The 22,083-nt window shown below is 37.0% G+C and overlaps 1 protein-coding gene across 1 annotated transcript in view; it reads right to left on the bottom strand.

Annotated features, from left to right (window-relative positions):
- Positions 1-22,083, bottom strand: part of trip4 (thyroid hormone receptor interactor 4) — a 145,187-nt gene that overhangs the window by 50,441 nt on the left and 72,663 nt on the right. The window lies entirely within an intron of this gene.

The following is a 22,083-nucleotide window of genomic DNA, read 5'->3' as shown; positions in this document are numbered from 1 at the left end:
AAACAAATATATATACATAACACAGCAGTTTATCATCACAAAAGAATTTGTACATGGAATACAAAGAAACCTTTTACTATTTATTACATTTTTAATGATGACAATTCTAACTACATTAATTTTTGTCATGTGTAACAGTGAAATTCAACATCAACCCAAATACAAGTGCCATTTTATTATGGGCAGAACTACTTAATTTGACAACTATAGAAATCCAAAAGCCTTCTAGATTGCTGTAGTCGGTTAGATCTAAAACCCATTTTACCATGAAAGATTTAAATGCTCGTCCAGTCAATTATAATGGTGCGTTTTGTATTGGGAATTCATAAAAAATTGGATTCAAACCTGTAACTAACCATTAAATTGAGTCAAATTTGTCTCTTAAGATTCCTTCATCTTGTATGAATGATTTCTTTTGTTACACACACACACAAAAAAAAAAAAAATTTAAATGCTGCATTTGACAGTCTATGCAATTATAATGAATGGAAACTAAAGGTTTCAAAACTCAAAAAGGATACAAAAGCACCATAGAAAGTATAATCAAGCTGGTTCATACTACTCATGGCACCATATATAAGGAACAAAGAAAATCGGAAGCATCTGTAAGTGAATGATTTCTATGAACTATTATTAAACTTTGAAAGTGCTTTTCTTATTTCATTACTGTTAAAATGGACCATTCTAGAACATTCTTTAAATGTCCCTCATTTATGATTGGTGAAATTGTTGGTTACCCCTAGCAACATTATTAGCCACTAGTCATTGTACTGAAATCCTTCTATTTTACATTGCACTCCAACAGCTGCTCATTTACAGTTGAATTTGAAAGAAGATACCTTTAAAAAACACAGTTTTCAGCTGAACATTTTATTAATGTTACCAACAGAATGAAAAGGAAATTATTGGTTAAAGAACATATGGCACCAACGACCAAGACCAGATTTGAAAAGGCATACACCTCTCTATATAAGGTCTCAGGGTTCACAGAGCATGTCAAAGCACAAACCAAGCATGAAGACAAATAAGTTTTCTGTTAGAGCTGTGAACCCTAGTCTCACGGTTTGGTTCGGTTTCGATTATCATGCCATCGATTTGGTTCTATTCAATATTTCGGTGCATTGACGGTGCTTTTCATACACAGTTTTATATTTTCTTCACAGCAGCAGTTCTTGTATTAAAATGTATGAATATATTTATATTTATATACTATTTGTAATACAATTTTGTCATTTAATACAAACAGTCAAAAATATAAACTGTACCTTTAAACAACACGAGCATTTAGCAAATAATATAAACAAATATAAATATCCAGCTCACTTTCTGATCTTTGTCTAGTTCTCTTACACCTCTTTGATTGGTCACACCCTCAACAAAAACGTTTGCGATTGGCTCTTGCGCGCTGTGCTCTTCACAGATGAGTGATACTGATAAGCGGCAGGCGGCAGCGGCGATCACAGCTGATACATGATAGACACGATGGAGAAAACTCTGCAGACACGCGCTCCTTTCTGTATCCAGAAGTAACGCTGTAAAACAGCCGAGACGAGAAGAAAAGCCACGCCAGCAGGTCAAACGTGTGTGTGTGTGTGTGTGTGTGTGTGTGAGAGAGAGAGAGAGAGAGAGAGAGAGAGAGAGAGAGAGAGAGAGAGAAATGGAGTACTTTCATTCTCTCGATCTCAGTGAAATAGGGGCTTTTGCTGTTAATGTCAGTGAAAGACTGATCCAGCAAACACACACAGAGAAATTGTGCACAGTTTATGAGTTTTAAGAAGTTAGAGCGTTGTAAATACTCGCGCTCGCCTCCCTCGCGACATAGTGCATATGAGGTAAATGACGTCAGTAATAACCGGTAATGGTTATTACTGAACCGATACCGAATTGTCCACGTCTGCATCGCGGTGCACCGAAGAAATGATTAATTTTGACACCCCTATTGTCTGTAGACTTTCGAGACAGGATTGTCTCGAGGCACAACGCTGGGGAACGTTGCGAAAAAATTCTGCTGCTCTGAAAGCTCCAATGAGCACTGCGGCCTTCATTATCTGCAAGAGGAATATGTTTGGAACCACCACAACACTTCCTAGAGCTGGCCAGCCATTTAAGCTAAGTGATCAGGGGAGAAGGGCCTAAGTCAGGAAGGTGACCAATAACCTGATGGCCACTCTGTCTGAGCTCCAGCGTTCCTCTGGGGAGAGAGGAGAACCTTACAGAAGGACAACCATCTGTGAAGCAATCCACCAATCAGGCTTGTATGGTAGAGTGGCCAGACAAAAGCCACTACCGCCTGGATTTTGCCAAAAGGCGTCTGAAGGACTCTCAGACCACAAGAAACAAAATTCTCTGGTCTGATAATACTAAGATTGAACTCTTTGGAGTGAATGCCAGGCTTAACATTTTCGAGAAAACCAGGCACCACTCATGTCCAGGCTAATGCCATGCCTACAGTGAAGCATGGTGGTGGCAGCATCATGCTGTGGTAATGTTTTCAGCAGCAGGAACTGGAAGACTAGTCAGGATAGAGGGAAAGATGAATGCAGCAATGTACAGAGACATCCTGAATGAAAACCTGCTTCAGAGTGCTCTGGACCTCAGAATGGGGTGACGGTTCATCTTCCAGGGGGACAATGACCCAAAGCACACCTTTAAAATATCAATATGAGTGGCTTCACAACAACTTGGTGAATGTCCTTGAGTGTCCCAGCCAGACCTAAATCCTATTGAACACCTTTGAAGAGTTCTGAAAATGGCTGTACACTGCCGCTTCTCATTCAGCCTGATAGACCTTGAGAGGTACTGCAAGGAGGAATGGGCAAAAATTCTCCAAAGCCAGGTGTGCCAAGCTTGAGGTATTATATTCAAAAAGACTTGAGGCTGTAATTGCTGCCAAAGGTCCATCAACACAGTATTGAGCAAAGGCTGTGAATTTGTATGCACATGTGATTTTTCAGGTTTTTTATTTTTAGTAAATTTGCAACAATTTCAAAAACTCTTTTTTTTCACATTGTGATTATGGGGTATTGTGTGTAGAATTCATTTTTAATTCATTTTGGAATAAGGCTGTAATTCCCAATTGGTGTTTAACAGACCAAGGAAATTGTCGTAGAATTTCCAATAAAAAAAAAAAAAAAAAAAAAAAAAAATATATATATATATATATATATATATATATATATATATATATATATATATATATATATTGGGAATGTCTTACTAAATAAATAACAATAGGAATGAAAGGAGAATAAAAATGAAAATAAAGGAATAAAAGCAGTTTATTTTTAATGATTAATTATATTATTATCCCACTTAACATTTTTTAAAATTTCAATTGACTACTTAAAAAACATTGTTGTCCAAAAACTTGCCTAATTATCTTTATTTGCCTAGTTAACCTAATCAATGTAGTTAAGCCTTTAAATGTCACTTGAAGGTGAATACTAGTATCTTGCAAAACAGCTAGTAAAATATGTACTGTCATCATGACAAAGGAAATTAGTTATTAAAATTATAACTTTTAAAAATGTGTTAGAAAGAATCTCTCCATTAAGCAACACTTGGGGAAACAATTTTAAAAGAATACATTTTTTTACAATAAATAAATAAATACATTATTATTATTGTTATTATTATGATGATGATGATTATTATTATTTTATAACTTTACTCATAACATGAAACAGAATTCTGATCATAATACAAAGCTGCTGCTGTTAGAATGCCAATGCAAGGCAGTATCTATCAGTGCGTTTGCAGCAGTAGCCAGCCAGAGCACCTAAGCTACATATGGTGAGGAATGTGTTAATGCAATATTCATGGCGAGCATGAGAGCAGAGCCCAACACAGCTTTGAGGACTCTCTGAAGTCCCTTTCACACTCAACAGAACAGTAACGCAGCGTGAAGGAAAGCCATGTGTGATGTTTTGGCCCTCCATTTGAACATCCGCCAGCTTTATTACAGTCAGGATCTCTGACTGCTAAGAAAATGTCAAACGCTAAATTTTTAGTACATATTATTGATATATAAAGACACTAAAGCTACCTGACAGCTCAGTCACACCAAAAGAAGGCATACATATACAAATAACATTAAAGATTTATGGAAATCCTGTCAGCCTTAGACGAGTCAAATGTTTATCCACCATCTACAACTGTGTATGTGAAGCTGTGTTGATGTGTATAGTAGTATTGTTCCACTCGGGATAGATTTGCGAAATGCGTAAATAGTCAAGGGATAACCCTGCCTTTGTTTTTAAGCCACTTAAGGTGTAATGCAGCATGAAGAGGGAAACACCCACTGATTTGAAGTGGTTACAACAAAGCTTTCATTAAAGGTGTTGTGCTTGGCAACCTAGAATGTGAGATATGTTGTGACAGGGCTGCTGAGAGCAAAGAAAAAACAATGAAGAAGAAGAAAAAAAACAGATGTCGATAGTGTTTGTTTGTACTGCATGAAACTTCATATGATAAAACATAACGTATACGTAAATCCTACATAACACAGAAGAGCAAATTTACTTTATTTTAAAAACAAATATGAGATTAAATGTTATACGGCCTCACTTGCAACAGGCGAAAACTGGTTCCCAACTGGTTTTTACGAGATCATTCACAGACTAATAAAAATTGTCATCATTTGTTGACCCTTGACTTCTAAAACCAGTTTGAGATTTGTTTGTTCTGTTAAATACAAAAGAAGATATTTTGAAGTATGTAAACCTGTAACCACTGACATCCACAGTAGAAAAAACAAATACTTTGGAAGTCAATGATTACAGGTTTCCAACATTCCTTATACACACTTTTACTTTTCATTCTAGCAAATTCCATTTTAATGACAAAATTATGCAAATCATTCTGTGATTTCCACAGTTACTGCACTTGAGGTATCTGCATTTTACACTTTTGTACTGTACAGGTTGACATCAGGGAGGTACGTTATGGTTCGGTAAGTTTTTATGGCCATTTCCACTGTAAAAGGTACCTAAAAGCAAACCATACTGTACACTTTCTGGGAACCCTTTGCAAAGGGTACCTGGCACAACAAAAGAGTACCAAAAGGCAGAGCAAAACACGCAGCTGAACGCTTTTGGTGATACATCACTCACTCGTGCAACAAGCCAGAATGAAAACAAAGGAACAATCATGTTTTAAATACACAGCCGAGACACTGCAAGACTATATGTATATAATAATGAGCCACGATCGACCTGAGCTCAAACAAACTTTGTTGTCGTCTTGATGAACAGCCACAAAGCCAAAAAGAAGAGCAGAATCTACCCTGTGCCCTGTAGTTTATTACCAGGCCGTCTAAAGCGCGAGTAACTGTTACAGTAGGCTTTTTCGCATTATTGACATATTTATGTGTATAAAGCATCTGTTTTGAGAGAAGTGCTTCTTGTATGATATGTGAACGACCAGTACAGCTTTACTTTGACATTTGCTTGAGCGAGAATAATGTCGACAGAAACTTTCTGTCGTACACCACGGCCACCATTGGTACCCTTTTTAGCACCTGTACCAACTCCTACCATACCAAACTGTACTACTCAGTGGAAACGGGCCATAAGTGTACACTTTTGAACCTTTAAGTTACTGTAAGGTTCACATTTGTACTTTTTAGGTATTAATATGTAACTTAAGGACCTGTTAGAACCAAAAATGTACTGTCCTAGTGACACATTTTGTACACTTACTTCAGAGAGTGTACACTACCTGACAAAAGTCTGGGCGTCGATCCCAGTTGTAAGAGCAACAAATAATAACTTGACTTCTAGTTAATCATTTGGAAAAGTGGCAGAAGGTAGATTTGTCTGATGAATCATTTGTTGAACTGCATCCCAATCATCACAAATACTGCAGAAGACCTATTGGAATCTGCATGCACCCAAGATTCTCACCGAAATCAGTCAAATTTAGTGAAGGAAAAATTATGGTTTGGGGTTACATTCGGTATGAGGGCATGCAAGGGATCTGCAGAGTGGTTGGCAACATCAACAGCCTGAGGTATCAAGACATTTGTGCTGCCCATTACATCACAAACCACAGGAGAGGGCAAATTTTTCAGCAGGATAGTGCTCCTCATACTTCAGCCTCCACATCAAAGTTCCTGAAAAGTCAAGGTGCTCCAGGATTGGCCAGCCCAGTCACCAGACATGAACAATATTGAGCATGTCTGAGATAAGATGAAGGTGGCATTGAAGATGAATACAAATAATCTTGATGAACTCTGGGAGTCCTGCAAGAACGCTTTCTTTGCCATTCCAGATGACTTAAAAAAAGTTATTTGAATCATTGCAGAGATGTTTGGATCGTCCAAGCTCATGGGAGTCATACGCAGTATTTATTTATTTTTTTCCACTGCATCATGACTTTATATTCTATACTGGACATTATTTCTGCTAAGTGACTTTTGTCTAAACAAAGTCAGACATTACCCTCCTTATTAAATAATTAAAATTATTAAATTATTTTATTTTGGTAAAATAGGTGTAATCTAGAGGCCTTTGCCTTTCATATTAGCCACTATTATTTGTTGTTTCTAAAACTTGAATAGGTGACAAGACTTTTGTCAGGAAGTGTATAATTTTAAATAACTCTATGGAAATTTCATATGTATTTTAAATTTTAAATTTTTAAAAATCCAAGTGGATTGTTAGAAGTTGGGCTCGAAATTCATGGTTCATAAACTGTCAGAAATATAGGTACGGGAGCTGTCACATGCAGTAGCTTTTTAAAAGATACATATTTGTACCCAAATTGTCCACAGTGGTACCTAAAAGGTTCATTTTAGTACCCAAATGTAACTGGAAAGTACCTTTGAAATACCATTATGGACCTTTCAGGAACAAATATGTACCTTTTGAAAAGGTACTGCCCTAGTGACAGCTCTTGTCTTTATTTCTGAGAGTGTAGTCTAAAAAAGATATCCAACACCCCAGTGTTCAACGGTCAATTAAGGTAAACTAGAAAAAAAATGTGAGAAACATTTATGCTACTTATTAAAGCTACTTATTTCATATGAGTTTAATCAACACAATTCTTGAGTTTTTGTGGGAAAACTTAATTGATTTATTGTGTGAAAATTGTGTGAAACCCAGCATTTTTACAGTGTAATATAAGGTCACAAACATAAAAATACCTAACACACAAAAATAATGCATGTTTTATAGCAATTGTTTTTTTTTAGGGTAAAAGTGCCTGTCAAACTCAAAAGTGCTCTTGTGGCACTTTAAGATTCAAGGTGCAAATGAGCAACAACTGTAACCAGAGACCAGCAACTCGACTTTCATCCATGTACACAGTCTTTCCATTTACTCCCACCATCTTCCTTCTCCCTCGCTTGTGCATTAATTTTTTAAGAGCTTAAATGGCCATCTTGGCAGAGGCTGAGGGCACAGAGTCAAGGGTTCCTACTTCCAGTAACAAAGTAGTAGATGTATTTGTCGACAGATGAGCCTGTAAAAACACGCTTGACAACACTAAACCGAGACCTTGTAATCTTTGCCATCATATGGTGTGGGACTCCAGTACTCCCACACTGTTGCCAGTACTCTACTGCAGTTGGCTGTTGTGTAAATTGGGATTAAATTAAGATAAAGAACAGGGCTTTTTGCCTCATATCATTATTCATATGTGCTGCTGTGGGAAAATTAGACCTCAGACAGAATGAGAAACATGGGAGCAGCTGGCCGACCCACACATAGAAGCAATCTCCATCGCTCTCCTCTAAAGACTTGGGCTCACTAAGCAGAGCGGTCATTACTGATAACAAATGAAAGTCAACGTTGCCAGATCGCTAAAGATCTGCCTCTCAGGACCCCAGAACTATCACCATTCCAAAAGGGGAACTTTAAAGTCCATGTGAAATAAAGATTTACAATGTTTATTTTGCTAGCTCACATTGTTATTCTTAAAGTGAATAATTAATCAGTACAAGTTATCCACTGAAAAAAAGTAGTTGTTTGGATAAAAGTCAACGAAAGTCTGACTACTTGTTTCCACGAATGGACTAAAGTCCTTCTATTGACATCAACCTGTGGGCTTCCATAGCAACTGCACATTAATGCCCTCTCTTACCGTTAGTTTGCAATGAGGAAATGATTTGCATTAGAAAGCCCTGCCTCAACTTAATATTTAATTTAAGTTTGAAGTACAACATTTAGCAACTTCAAGTGGACTTTAATGCTGCGTTGACACCAGACGTCAAGCGTGAGTGATTAACATGTTAAGTCAATGCAAAGACGCAAATAGACATCCATTGTGGTGTTTTTCACGCAAATGAGGCAGACGTGATTTGCGTGAATGAAGCGGTGTTAGTTGAGCATTTGACGCATCTGTACTGTTGTTCAGCCTTCCTAAAGCACATAAAGCACAGCTACTATCTCAATAAAATCTATGTTAGCCATTTAGTTATGAAGCTAGACACAACAGGCAGACAGAAGCCCCGGCCCAGGATGCAAATCCGCATCTATTGTGAGTGAATTTGATGAGTAAATGAAGCGAAGTTGATGTGTGGATGAAGAGGGTAAACTCAAAATTTTCATGCATCAATTTACGCACATATAGTGTGATTTAACCGTGCGTGCCGGGTCTGGTGTAAACAAAGCATAACAATGAAGTCTGAACTTTTTTATCAATGTTGAAATACTTTCTTTTGTTTTGTAAACACATTTGTAGACTGTGGCACTTTACTGCTTAATATTATCAGGTTTGACATGTTAAGGCATGTGTTTGAGGCAGGACAATCCAACAATATCTCATAGCAATTCATAACTTTTTGATTTTCTTACAATCTCATTTTTAGAATTTGGTATTTGCTAATCTCCCAATGACAGTTGGGTTTAGAGGGGAGGTTGGGTGCCATGCCTCTTTTTAAAAAGCATACATATTTGTGCAACAAATTCAAAGAAATTATGTACTAAATGTACTATGTTTTCTTCGTGAGATCAGGCTGGGGCAATGAGTTTCGTTGAACAATGGGCATTGGGAAAGGGGCCAAAAAAACAGTACCACAAGGACCAAAAACAGTTCAAATGTTTCATTAAATTTTTTATTAGGGATGCATCAATCCAATTTGTAGCATTGGTCTAATTCGTGCCAGTGTCAAAAACATAAATAAATACAAAAAAAAAAAAAAAAAAAAAAAAACGCACAATGCCTGGCCTTATGGAATCATACTAAGACTGAATATAAAACTTTTTGTCAATTTTTTTGCAAAGCTAGTTCTGGACTCTGGAAGTTAAATCTTACTGGACTCGTTTGTGGTACACAAACTTCTCATGTGCGTAAAGATCAGATATAAAATAGTTGCTCTATTAATTCACTTTTAATTTATAAGAAACCCCTCTAGCAGTCAATTTGATCTACAATTTGCATAATAATTTTGTTTACAACAGTCAACTTTTTCAAGATTTTACAGTGTTTCAGTTATTATTCTTAAAAAAATTTCTTTTTGTCAGAATTATGCCACTTTGATCTTGTCAATTTTTGTTTTGGGCCATATTAGTTTGCTTTGCTGTTTATTTTATGTTATTTTATTAATAATAAATGTCCATCTATATTCCTGCAATTGAGTCCTCGCTTCTTTCCCTCACCCTGAATCCTAACACTTTTGTTTAAATGGTCTGTTGCCTTCTACACCTATCTTTTGTGGAGTTTATTGGTGATAGTTAATGGTGTGGTATCGGCAATGATAATCGAAAAGACTCAGCAAACTGGTGAACAGATGGAAGACACAATGTGTTCCATACACATAATATCTGCATTACTTTGTCTGCTGTCCTACAGAACTAACTGGTTTTATTTTTTAAAACAAGTTAAAAAAAAAAAGAACTATGGTCAAAACATAATGTTATTGGGATAAACCACCTGACAAAAAGTCTTGTCGCCAATCCCAGATGTAAGAGCAACAAATAATAACTTGACTAGTTGATTATTTAGAAAAGTGGAAGTTTTCTGATGAATCATCTGTTGAACTGTATCCCAATCATCACAAATACTGCAAAAGAGTCAGTCAAGTTTTGTGAATGAAAAATCATGGTTTGAGGTTACATTCATAGTTGGGGCGTGTGAGAGATCTGCAGAGTGAAGGGCAACATCACCAATCTGAGGTACCAAGATGCTTGTGCTGCCCATTACATTAAAAACCACAGTAGAGGGCAAATTCATCAGCAGGATAGAACTCCTCATACTGCAGCCTCCCCATCAAAGTTCCTGAAAGCAAAGAAGGTCAAGGTGCTTCAGGATTGGCCAGCTCAGTCACCAGAGATGAACATTATTGAGCATGTCTGGTGTAAGATAAAGGAGGAGGCATTGAAGATGAATCCAAAGAATCTTGATGAACTCTGGGAGTCCTGCAAGAACACTTTCTTTGGCATTCCAGATGACTTTATTAATAAGTTATTTGAGTCATTGGAGAGATGTGTGGATGCAGTTCTCCAAGCTTATGGGAGTCATACACAATATTCATTCTTTTTCCACGGCACCATGACTTTATATTCTATACTGGAGATTATTTTTGATAAGTGATAAGATCATGCAACATCTACTATCATAGCGAGCCTACTGCATACATACACCCATTCAGTCATGTTTGCTTATACTGTAGATGTGCCTAGAATTAGCTGTCTTGACTGGTTGCACTTGGTTACAAACCACACAGTGTAAAAAAAAATAAAACAAGCAAAAAAAATGTTTTTAAATAGGCCAAATTGCATCATTTATTTACAATTCCATGCTAGACTGGCCTGTGTTTGAAGTGAGAGTTTCGTTACTATTTCGATTCACAGCCAAATAACAGCCGTATACTTGGATCATCGCTTGAGTGCACAGGACCTTCAAAGGCTTGCGTTTGTTTTTTTTTTTTGGCACTGTCAAACAGTCTTTCTCCAGATTCTCTTTTCACATACACATTTTTGTGTCTGTGTGTGTGTGTGTGTGTGTGTGTGTGTTTTTGTGTGTTTACATAGAACTCAGTTTGAAAGCTAGCAAGTCTTCTTACCCCTGAAGGGCTATATCACAAAGACAGATATAAAAGCACATCAAACCGCTTGTTGATATTTTGATCACACACACCGCAATCTGATTGAACAACGATGTGAGGGAGGCTTGAAAAGCTATCAGCAATTACACCCTTAAACTGTATTCCACATGGCCTACAGGACACCTCCCCTAGTACACTTCATTTGTTTTCAGATACTAAGAAATGCTGTATTAACAGTTATACATGTAAATGCAATAAGTGATGTGACTTGGATGAAAGCAAGACTATAGGGGATAAAAGCAGAGTCCGTTCAATAAACTGTATTGCTATAAAGAGGACATATGTTGGCTTTGCGTTAGTGCTAACAATTTACAGAGTTTAAAAAAAAAGCAAATATAGTGATGCTTTAAAATGTTTGCCTAGTCAGGTCAAGAAGCATTTGATTTATTAATTAATTGCAAAGTCTCAAAGTGCACACAAAAGTCAGCCGTTTTTGAAATGCCTCTCAGGTAGTATGCTCAGGTGTTCTGTGTAAATGGGGAACGTCAAATTTTTTAAAATTGCTTGCCAAGCTTAGGATTAAATTTAATATTAGGAACGTTTTGAAACATCCAAATCAAACAAAATCTGCAGAAACTCATGTCTGGTCCGATCCCCTGCCCCAGAGAAACATCAGTCTATAGCGACTGATGATTGTCTCCTATTGTAGAAGGCAGGACTTCTCAGATTGCAAACAAATACACTTTAAAATCCATTAACATTTATGGTAAACGGCAGCTGTGGTTGCTGAAATTTAACAGTAAACTAATTAAGTAGGAACATAAAAGAAATGAAACTTTTTGTAATACGGAAGTAACTGAAATTGCAATTCATCGAAACTCCGCTAGGCCTTGCTCCAAAAAAACAGCATATTTCTATTGACCCCAATGTTAAAAAGGACAACTTTACAGCAGTAAAAAAAGGTGTTTACAGCCTGGTACAAAGAATGAGGTATATATAGATATCATTAACCTTCATGACAACTGTGAGGGGGTGAATTTTTTTATAACTCATCTGTTTCGCTTCTATTAAGTTATGTTAAGTCAGCGTAATTAAGGGCGTGGCCACTTGAGTGACAGCTAGGTCTCGCTGGTTGATATCACGTCAGCTAATTCTGCCGCTGAACTCAGCATATACATTGTATTTTTGTTTTGTTTTAGGTGGTCTAACACAGTTAATTGCCTTTTGGCATTATTTCCTACAATTATCAGATAATATGACATGATGTGTGCACTTAATTGTGCTTACAAACCCTTCAAGTGGCCTTCATTTCTCAGGTCATTGAAATTATATACTTATATCCAATATCTAAAAATGTATTTGTTTTGTTTAAAGTAATTTATCACTTTTTATTTTCTTTTGAACTTGAATGCACTTCAGAATCTGGCAGATTGATTAGCTGTAGGCTATTTGAAATAATGTAATTTAGTGTTATGCCTGGATTTCATAAATAGCCTTGAATTTACTAACACAGACTATATTTAAAGTGTTTGGAAGTAACTCGCATTTCCCTCTGTTGAAAAACGTCATAAGACCAATGCTTAGTGGCTCAGTGTATTACAATTGTGTTTTTAAAAGTCTAAACACTTGATTGATATAGTACAAAACCAAGCACAGGTAGTCAGAACCCAAACGCAGATGAAGTATTAAGCATTTCTCAAAAAAAAAAAAAAAAAAAAAAGCCTGTTTAAGCAAAATGCTATCAGGCATCTGGTTGGTGCTACAATGCGCGAACAGGATAGAAACGACTGGCCACGCCTACTTGTAGCTTTATTTATGCTCTTGCGAAACCTGTGGGTGACATTATGGATACTGCGTCCATATTTTTACAGTCTATGGTCATACATCAATGTTTTGAAGAGCTAACATCTACACACTTTGTTACACAGTATAAAAAAAAAAAAAAAAAAAACATTAGCATGTGGTGATGAAAAAGTCACTTATGAATGAGAGCTCATCACAAAAAAACTTCACTGGTTTACTTTGAACATATTTGTTATATAAACACATATGTTCACCCAACTTCAAATAGGGGTTGTGTAATGCAGTAAGTACTGGAAGGTTCCAGCCTTGTAAAGAATGAGCCATGAACCAACATCACTGTGTCCTTGTAAGGCACTTAACCCAAGGATTCTCCAAGGGAATTGTCCCTGTAACGTATAAATGCCATGATTGTGCCAAGTAGGACAAGTTCTTGGAAAGGGATTAGGTTAGGGGAGGGGGAACTCAACAAGCTCCTCAAACCCTTCTCCACTTCCAAAGAATTTAACAAGATGGCTTACACATTTACGCTGAATAAACATTTCCCTTTTATTTTACCATTCTCAGATGAGCTGGAAAAATGTACAGTCTGGGAGTTTATTTTTAGGATAACTTTATGTCTGGACATTCCTTTTGCAGGAATAATGTTTCAGGATTATATATGCACTAGGGTTGGGCGATGACGACCAATTTAGCATCGTATGATGTCTAATGTGAAACATCGCGATGGACGATTGCATCATCATCATAGGTAGAGGTGAATTAATTATTTATGAATAATAAATTGATTCATAACAAATAATAATTTGTAGAATACCATTTCAACTACCTGACCCGCATGGTCTTTGTTTTACTCATAAACAAATAATAAATAAATAAAGATAAGTTACACACTAATTATCACTTTTCAATCACCTTTTTCGTGAGATTCTGGCATGAATAGGCAGAGTGATCCGTGTCGTTATAATGGCGTCCACAAACATTGTTGGTAAAAAAGGTCTACAACCAACAGGAACCAGCCAACAGTATCTGAGGTTTTCAATAAAATGACAAGTACAAGCATGAATGTGAAAGATTGACGATATGTACTGATGCTGTGACACGTTATCTGATTCAAAAGACTGAAGAGTCGTTAGACTGTGGATTAATTAAATATAACTTTTAACAACTATAGTGAGACGCCATCCAGCAGTACATCTCTAATAAACTGTCCGAAGTGCACTTCTCTCTGGAGCTCAGATGAGCACATGACAGTTTGTGGCTGTGTGTGTGTGTGTGTGTGTGTGTGTGTGTGTGTGTGTGTGTGCGGTCACGTTTTCAGTCGGAAGGAGGGCTGCTCAGAAATGCTTGACGAAACGCCAGTGTGGATGTGGATTATTTTCGTTCTAAAATGGAATTTTAAAACTAAGACGTATTAGTGTAAATGGGGCCTAAGTGTATATTTTATGTGGGTGGGTTTGCAACGGGGGCGGGGCAGAGGATTTGCGATGCCAGCTCAGCATCGTATTGTCTATCGGCCATCGAGAAGGACGATGGCATTGTCTATCGACCCAACCCTAATATGCACTTGCACAATGCTGTAGAGCCAATATTTTTCATGCTTTTGTTCACAACGTTTTGGTTCTTAAATTCAACTATTTTACCCCTTTTTCAAGATTTAAGATGAGTCTTTTGTGTCTTCAGAATGTGTCTGTAAAGTTTTAGCTTAAAACACCCATCATTTATTTGTTATACTTTTCAGAATATTTAATTTTCTGCTCTGAACACAATGTCGCTGTTTTTACGGCCTGTCCCTTTAATACTAGATATTCCCGCCCACCATTCCCATGTGCCTGTCAGAGTGTGCCTCAATCTCCGCCTCGGATGCGTCAGATAAACAGCACAGTGACAGACATGAAGGAAGCAGATCTCATGTAACGTTTGTGAGAAATGCTACAGTAAGAACTTTCCCAATGATTATTTGATGGATTTGTTGTAGAGTTAATTCAAGACTTTCGGTGAGCACACACAGACACAGACTCACAAACACAGCGTACGCGTTTAACTTTGCATTGGAAGTGTGACCGGACACATGGTAAAAACCACTGCTGTATGGATATCCGTTATGTTGATCTACAAAATAAACTTGATTTAATGTCCACAAACTGGGATTGAAGCATCTTCTTTTATAACTGTACTGACATGCAGCTGTGTTGATAAAGACAGTAAAACCCCTGTATTTCATTACAAACATGCACTGTTTTAATAATGTCTTAAAATTGTAAAACTCATTCTTGATAATATTTGATGATAACTGATGATCAAAGAGAGCTGAACAGATCTTTTAATCCTGGCTTGCTTTGCGCACGTCCTGTCTTGTTGATATGACTATACGCATTACTACAGAGACATGTCAATAAGTAGCTGTCAATCACTTCTTTGGGTGGGCTAACCGCACTCTTACATCACGTTGTGGTCGGCCTAAAAATGGGAAGGATTTGAATCCTATTTTAACATCAGGAATTAAAAAAAATAGACTTATTTTGTTTCTATCACCCCAATTTGACTATGGACACACTATACCTACACACAGTTCTGTCCAAACAGCTTACAAAGATGATTTTCATCATAGGTGCCATTTAAATCTATTAATATGTTTGAAATGCAATCAACTTCTTTTCTCACTTAAAACAAGAGCAGAGTAAAAACCTAAACAGCTCCTACTAGGAAGGACTGCCTCATGGTGTTTTAGATTAACTGATCTTCTAAGTGACTACCTGCCTACTAGCCTGCAGTCTGTGCAATGTCTGAAAATTGTGATTTCAAGTGACATTCTTTCACCTTTTCACAGTTTGGGGATCACTGTCACTACTTGAGTTTAAAGGTCAAAGAGGGGGAGGGAGGCACTGAAGTCCTCTTGTTCACTACACGCTTCTCCTTCACATTAGCGAAGCAGCCAGTTCCTGGCTGCCCATTAGCTGTGTGACAGATCTGTAATAAACACAGCCTGTCACCTCCAAAGCCTGCTGCACATTTCCTGCGTAATATATAACTACCCCCAACACAACACATACCCTTCCCCCACCGTAGGGCTCAATAGACCTGAAACCCAGAATTCTGTTGAGCATCCCAGCAGCTGCTGAAGCAAGAAATTCCACCGCACCCAGATAGCCCTGGAAAATACATGAATATAAAAAAGCAGTCCATGAATAAATCAAAACCTCTCTTTTTACCTACCCGGTGGAAGAGAATGAAAGGGGTAGTGGAGAAATGAAGGGGAAAATGTGAAGAAACAAGGGCACGGCAGGGAGAAAAAGAAAGAGGACTAACAGTAGAAGTTGTCAAGAAGCTCACAGCCTCAGGGTATTGTAGCTTCTCGCTAAGGTTGCTGCTGGGTGATGAGGTAACTGGTAGGTGAATTTGCACTTTTGTGCACAGAATGTGCTGGACAGTCAGACAGAATTTCAATATGGTAAGTGTTAAGGGAGCTCTCGGTAGGAAGGAACAAAATATGAAAAGAACTCTATACTTCACTTTGTTTTCAGAGTCTGTGCAGGAGTCGAAGACTTCTCACATAAAACACAACTGTCTTTTCGTTAATAGAAACACACCAGTAAATCCACAACATTTGGATTCCACTACAGAACTAACACAAAGGAACGATTTGCTCGTCAAGTTAAACAATACAGGTCACACTATATGTTGTGATTTGTGATGCATAATAAATATGTTAAATGGCACATATGATAAAAATCATCTTTAGTAAGCTGTTTGGACACAACTGTGTGTAGGTATAGTGTGTCCACTGTCATACTGGAAGAATAGAAATAGAATAGAAATTTCCTGATGTGAAAATAGAATCTAAATCCCTCCCATTATGACACCCACCACAATGTGAAATAAGAGTGTGGTTTTCCCAGCCACTAAACTGATTAACAGCCACATATTAACATTAGGGATGCACGATATATTGGCGGCCATATTGTTAAAGGCTGATAAATGCTATTTTTAAGTTTATCGTTATCGATCCGATGTCTAAATAAGGCCGATATCTTTAAGCTAATAAATTACGTAATTGTACAGAACTGCCCGCCTCGCGCATGTGTGGGCGGAACTTGTTTAGACTTGTCCAGTGCACTAAAATGGAGCTTTCCACACATTGTTTATTCCTTCAAAGTCCGTCCTTTCTTCATGTGGTATTGCTGTGTGTTAATAACTCAGTAAGTAACCATGTTCCTTATCATTTTAGATATGTTTGATTGAGTGTCATTGTGCATTTTGCTTTAAATGGCCTTAGAAAAAATATTACATGTGCATACACAACAGCAGCGATGCACACGTGCTAAACAACTCGTTGGTCTGTTTGTAATCTAGTATGATTATTTGTTATTATCACCATGCTGCTTGCCATGTGTTGTTGATGTAAGAATGTATTCAGTTTGATCGGAATATTCAGAACGATTAAAATAAGTCCGCGTGAGAGCGGTCACCACACACACACACAGCCACACACACACACACAGACACAGACACAGACACACACACAGACACACACACACACAGACACACACACACGCACACACACGCGCACACACACACACACACACACACACACACACACACACACACACACACACACACACACACACACACACACACACACACACACACACACACACACACACACACACACACACACACACACATCTGACAGCCTTCAGAGCAGCACGGGGGAGAGGTGCGGTGCGCCGGTCACTGAATCCAGCGTATAAGCTCTCAAATTGCAGCACATTCTGTCTTTATATTTTATATATATATGCTCTGTGTTTGTCATAAAGTCATTTGAGCTCAATGCTTAGCTGCTCCGCCTGCAGTTGAGTGAAACTCACAGAGGGTTATTATAAACTTTTCATCAATAATTTTTCCCGCAATTGACGGCAAGTCCGAACGCAGAAGCATTGTCTGATTGACAAGCAGCAGCTACATGTGTTTAAAAGAATCTAAAACGCCAAATAGGATGAATTTATGCCGCATATTAAGTAATACATTCTGTATCTAGCTTTTTGATTTAACGGTGGCTCTGAACTGTCAAAACCTCTAAAACGGCTTTTTTATGTACATATGTACATCACTGTAACACATTTGAGCTGGTTTCAGTCCTTAGCTCTTTCATTTTCATTTTATTTTAAATTAAATTTGCCATTAAATTTAAATTAAAAAGTCCCATTTTGTTATTTAACTTATTATTTTTATGAAACAGTCAAGTTGCATGTTAATTTGCTATGAAGAAGAGAAAATCATTTATTTTCCGCATGCTTATTTATGTTAAATCGTGAATATAGGTCAATATAATCACCTTGCAATTTTGAAATTATAGCTTTTTTGCTTTGAGTATAGAATATTCAGTTCATAAGAGCAGTTCAATCTTTTATGAAGTTTGCTGTATAAAAATATAACATTTTGAAATATTTATAATTATCGGCCTACACATATCAGCTATCTGAAGAGTCTGAAGAGTTATCGGTTATCGGTATCGGCCAAAAATAAAAATGATATTGGTGCATCCCTACTTAACATGTCTCCGTAGTAATGCATATGATCATATTAACAAGACAGGACGTGCACAAAAGCAACTGGGCTTAAAGATCTGTTCAGCTATCTGTGATCATCAATCATCATCAAATGTGATCAAGAGTGAGTTTTATAAGTTTAAAACGTTTAAAACAGTGCATGTTTGAAATTAATTACAGCGATTTAACTTTAACTTTAATTTATCACCACAGCAATATGTCAGTACAATTGTAAAAGAAGATGCTTCAATTTCAGTTTTTGAAAGTTAAATCAGGTTTATTATGTACATTAACATAACGGACATCCATACAGCAGTGGATATTAACATGTATCCCGTCACATTTGCGTGCAAAAACAGTGCAAAGTTAAATGTGCACGCTGTGTGTGTAAGCGTGACCTTTGTGATGATATTGTGCGTGACTCATCATCACTGAAAGGTTTGAATTAACTTCACAACAAGTAATGTGAGAGCATGTTTTGGCCAGGAAAAGAAAAGAAGTAAAAACAACTAACCTCCATTTCAATATACAGACATTTGTGGAACTATTTCAGATAATCTTAATAGTTTATTAAACAAGTTAAGGCAAAACTATTATAAATAAAATAATATTCTATTATAAAGCCGTGATCACACTGCACTTTTTGCTCAATAGACTTCTATTCACAAGCATGTGACTGCGGCAGACCAGAAAAGCAAGCACGTGTAACAAGTTTCGCCTGTCATTGCATTCGAAAGTTCAAGCTTGGTGAATCTGTACCAGCGAAAAAACATTAAGTGATTGTGTGAGACCAATAGAAGATAATTTAAAATAAGAAATTAAAATATGAAGCATTTGCTTACTTTTTTTAACGTCTAATCATATTGTTTAACCATGCCCCTTTTTACAGCGCCTTATGACAGAATTCTGCAAACAAAAGCTCTAGTGTGACCGCAGCTTAAGTCGCTTTGGACAAAAATGTCTGCTAAATGACTAAATGTAAATGTAATTTCCATGACTTTTCCAAAACTTTGTGGGTTTTTCAGTTTTTCCAAAACTCTTCCAGGCCTGGAAATTGACATGTCAAAATTTTGTGACATTTCCAAGTTTTCCATGACCATTTGAACCAGAATAGCACATGTAGATTTTTTTGTAGGAATGTGCTAAATTCTGATGTGCCAAAACTTATTAGCCAAAAATGTATTTTGTCAAAATTGGCGATAAAAATCAATCTTTAGAAAAAAAAAAAAAAAAAAATTCAGTCTTTAGCACACTGGTTCCATTCTTACTTCAACTGTGGTGACTACACAACGTGAAACAAACACAAAAAAACGATGTGCTGTGCTGTGAAAACCATTAATTTCAATGGCTTCTGCCATGAAAGGGTGGTTTGTTGCCAGGTCAACCAATGCACAAAAGCAGTAAAGTGCAGTGTTGCGATAAATGCCACAGTCAAAATAGCTCAATATTATACTCATGTTCTTGTATACCTGTACTTATCTATACATAGACCACACATTTAAAGTCTGCTCAAATAATGTGCTGTCAGGGCATTTAGTTATATGTAGTACAGTTGTTCTTGCTGCTTCAAAAATGACTGATGTGTTGTCATGTCAATGTTGGTAAAACGACACCTCTCGACAGTCACTGCAAATAAAATTGGAAGTTAAATATATTCACAATATTAGATCTTCTTTCTTTTTTCTTAAACAGAACATCCCAGAGTGTGGGTTAGCAGAGTACAGTAAAAATTAATGGGTACAATGACAATAAAATTTGCATCAAGAGATTAGAGAGCAAAAATATTGTGCATAGACAGACCTTTGTAGGTCAGGACAGCCTTTAACGGATCCCCTAATTTTTCACCTTTCCGTGATCAACAAAAAGTCCCAAATGTTTGCGATCCTGCAAAATTCTTCATTTAAGCATGAAATAACCACAAAAAATGTAAATGATCTCATCAAACATCCACTTCCAAAGCATTTAATCAAATTAGAATTTATTTAGTTTGCAAATAATTGTTTTACATGACTTACAGATGTTGCATACGCAGCGCACGTTATGTATTTGAGTGTCACTAGTAAAATGACGTTCATTACATTACATGGAAGTTGAAGAAAATTGTTTTGCAGCCTGTGCAGTGAACAGATGCAGATGAAGTGCGAGAGATTTACATGTGAAGTCAATGGATAGATGCGATTAAACATCCTGTGACACAAATTGAGTAAAAAACAAAGGGTAAATTGGGCGTTTTGTGCATTTGACAAATGTCAGACAGCAAAAGAAAGTGGAGCAAACATCTAACAAATGGAGCAGTGGAACAGACAGAAAAGCAAGCAGCTTACAATAATAGAGAAAGGTTTAAAGGTGATGGCTGCTGGACGTGACTGAATTGAAGGAGATTATTTTTGCTTTACATGGCTTGTATTATGATGTGTGTCAAATCAATAAAATATTTCGCTTAACCCTTTTTTAAATGATTCCTTGTCATTGACAAGTTTTATAGCAATCCGTGTTTTAGTTGTATTACGGTAGGGGGATCCCTAATGGATGTCTTATATGTGAGGTACATGATGTCAGATGCTCCGGGGAGTGAAATCTGAGAAAGAGAAGTGAAATCTGAGAAAGAAAAAATAAGATCATGGAATAAGAGTCACACAACCTTCCTTTGGCTTAATCCCTACCGTTTTATTCTGTTTTAAATCTTGTCTTGACAAGAGACCAAAATAAAGAAGCTTTATTTTTATGATTTATGTCATTGTGTCAGATTGCACACCTAACATAGTAGGCTACCTAATAAGATTATATGTACAGTTAGGTCCATACATATTTAGAAATCAACACAATTCTAACATTCTTTATACACCAACACAATGGATTTGAAATGAAACTAACAAGATGTGTTTTAACTGCAGACTGTCAGCTCTAATCTGAGGGTATTTACATCCAAATCAGGTGAACGCTGTAGGAATTACAACAGTTTGCATATGTGCTTCCCACTTATTAAGGGTCCAAAAGTAATTGAATAATTGGCTTCTAAGCTGTTCCATTGCAAGGTGTATGTTATTCCCTCGTTATCCAAATTACAAAGAGCAGATAAAAGGTCCAGAGTTTTTTTTTCAAGTGTGCTATTTGCATTTGGAATCTGTTACTGTCAACTCTCAAGATGAGATTCAAAGAGCTGTTACTATCAGTCAAGCAAGCCATCATTAGGCTGAAAAAACAAAAACATAAAAAACAAACTCATTAGAGAGATGGCAAAAACATTAGGCATGGCCAAAACAACTGTTTGGAACATTATTACAAAAAAAGAAGTGAACTCAGCAACACCAACAGACCTGGAAGACTATGGAAACAACTGTGGTGGATATCTAAAGATTTATTTCCCTGGTGAAGAAAACACCCTTCAAAACAGTTGGCCAGATCAAGAACACTCTCCAGGAGGTAATTGTTTGTGTGTCAGAGTCAACAATCAAGAGAGGACTTCAGAGTGAATACAGAGGGTTTACCACGAAATGTGAACCATTGGGGAGCCTCAAAAAACAGGAAGACCTATGGGCAGATGAGTTCAAGATCAACTTGTACCAGAGTGATGGTAAGAGAAGAGCATAGAGAAGGAAAGGAACTGCACATGATCCGAAGCAGTGAAGCATGGTGGTAGTCGTGGTGTGGGCATGTATGGCTGTCAATAGAACTGGTTCTCTTGTATTTATTGATGATGTGACTGCTGACAAAAGCAGCAGGATGAATTCTGAAGTGTTTCAGGCA

The sequence above is a fragment of the Danio rerio genome, chromosome 7 (genome assembly GCF_049306965.1).
Source record: "Danio rerio strain Tuebingen ecotype United States chromosome 7, GRCz12tu, whole genome shotgun sequence".
Taxonomy (NCBI): domain Eukaryota; kingdom Metazoa; phylum Chordata; class Actinopteri; order Cypriniformes; family Danionidae; genus Danio; species Danio rerio.
This window is presented reverse-complemented; position numbering and strand designations above follow the sequence as displayed.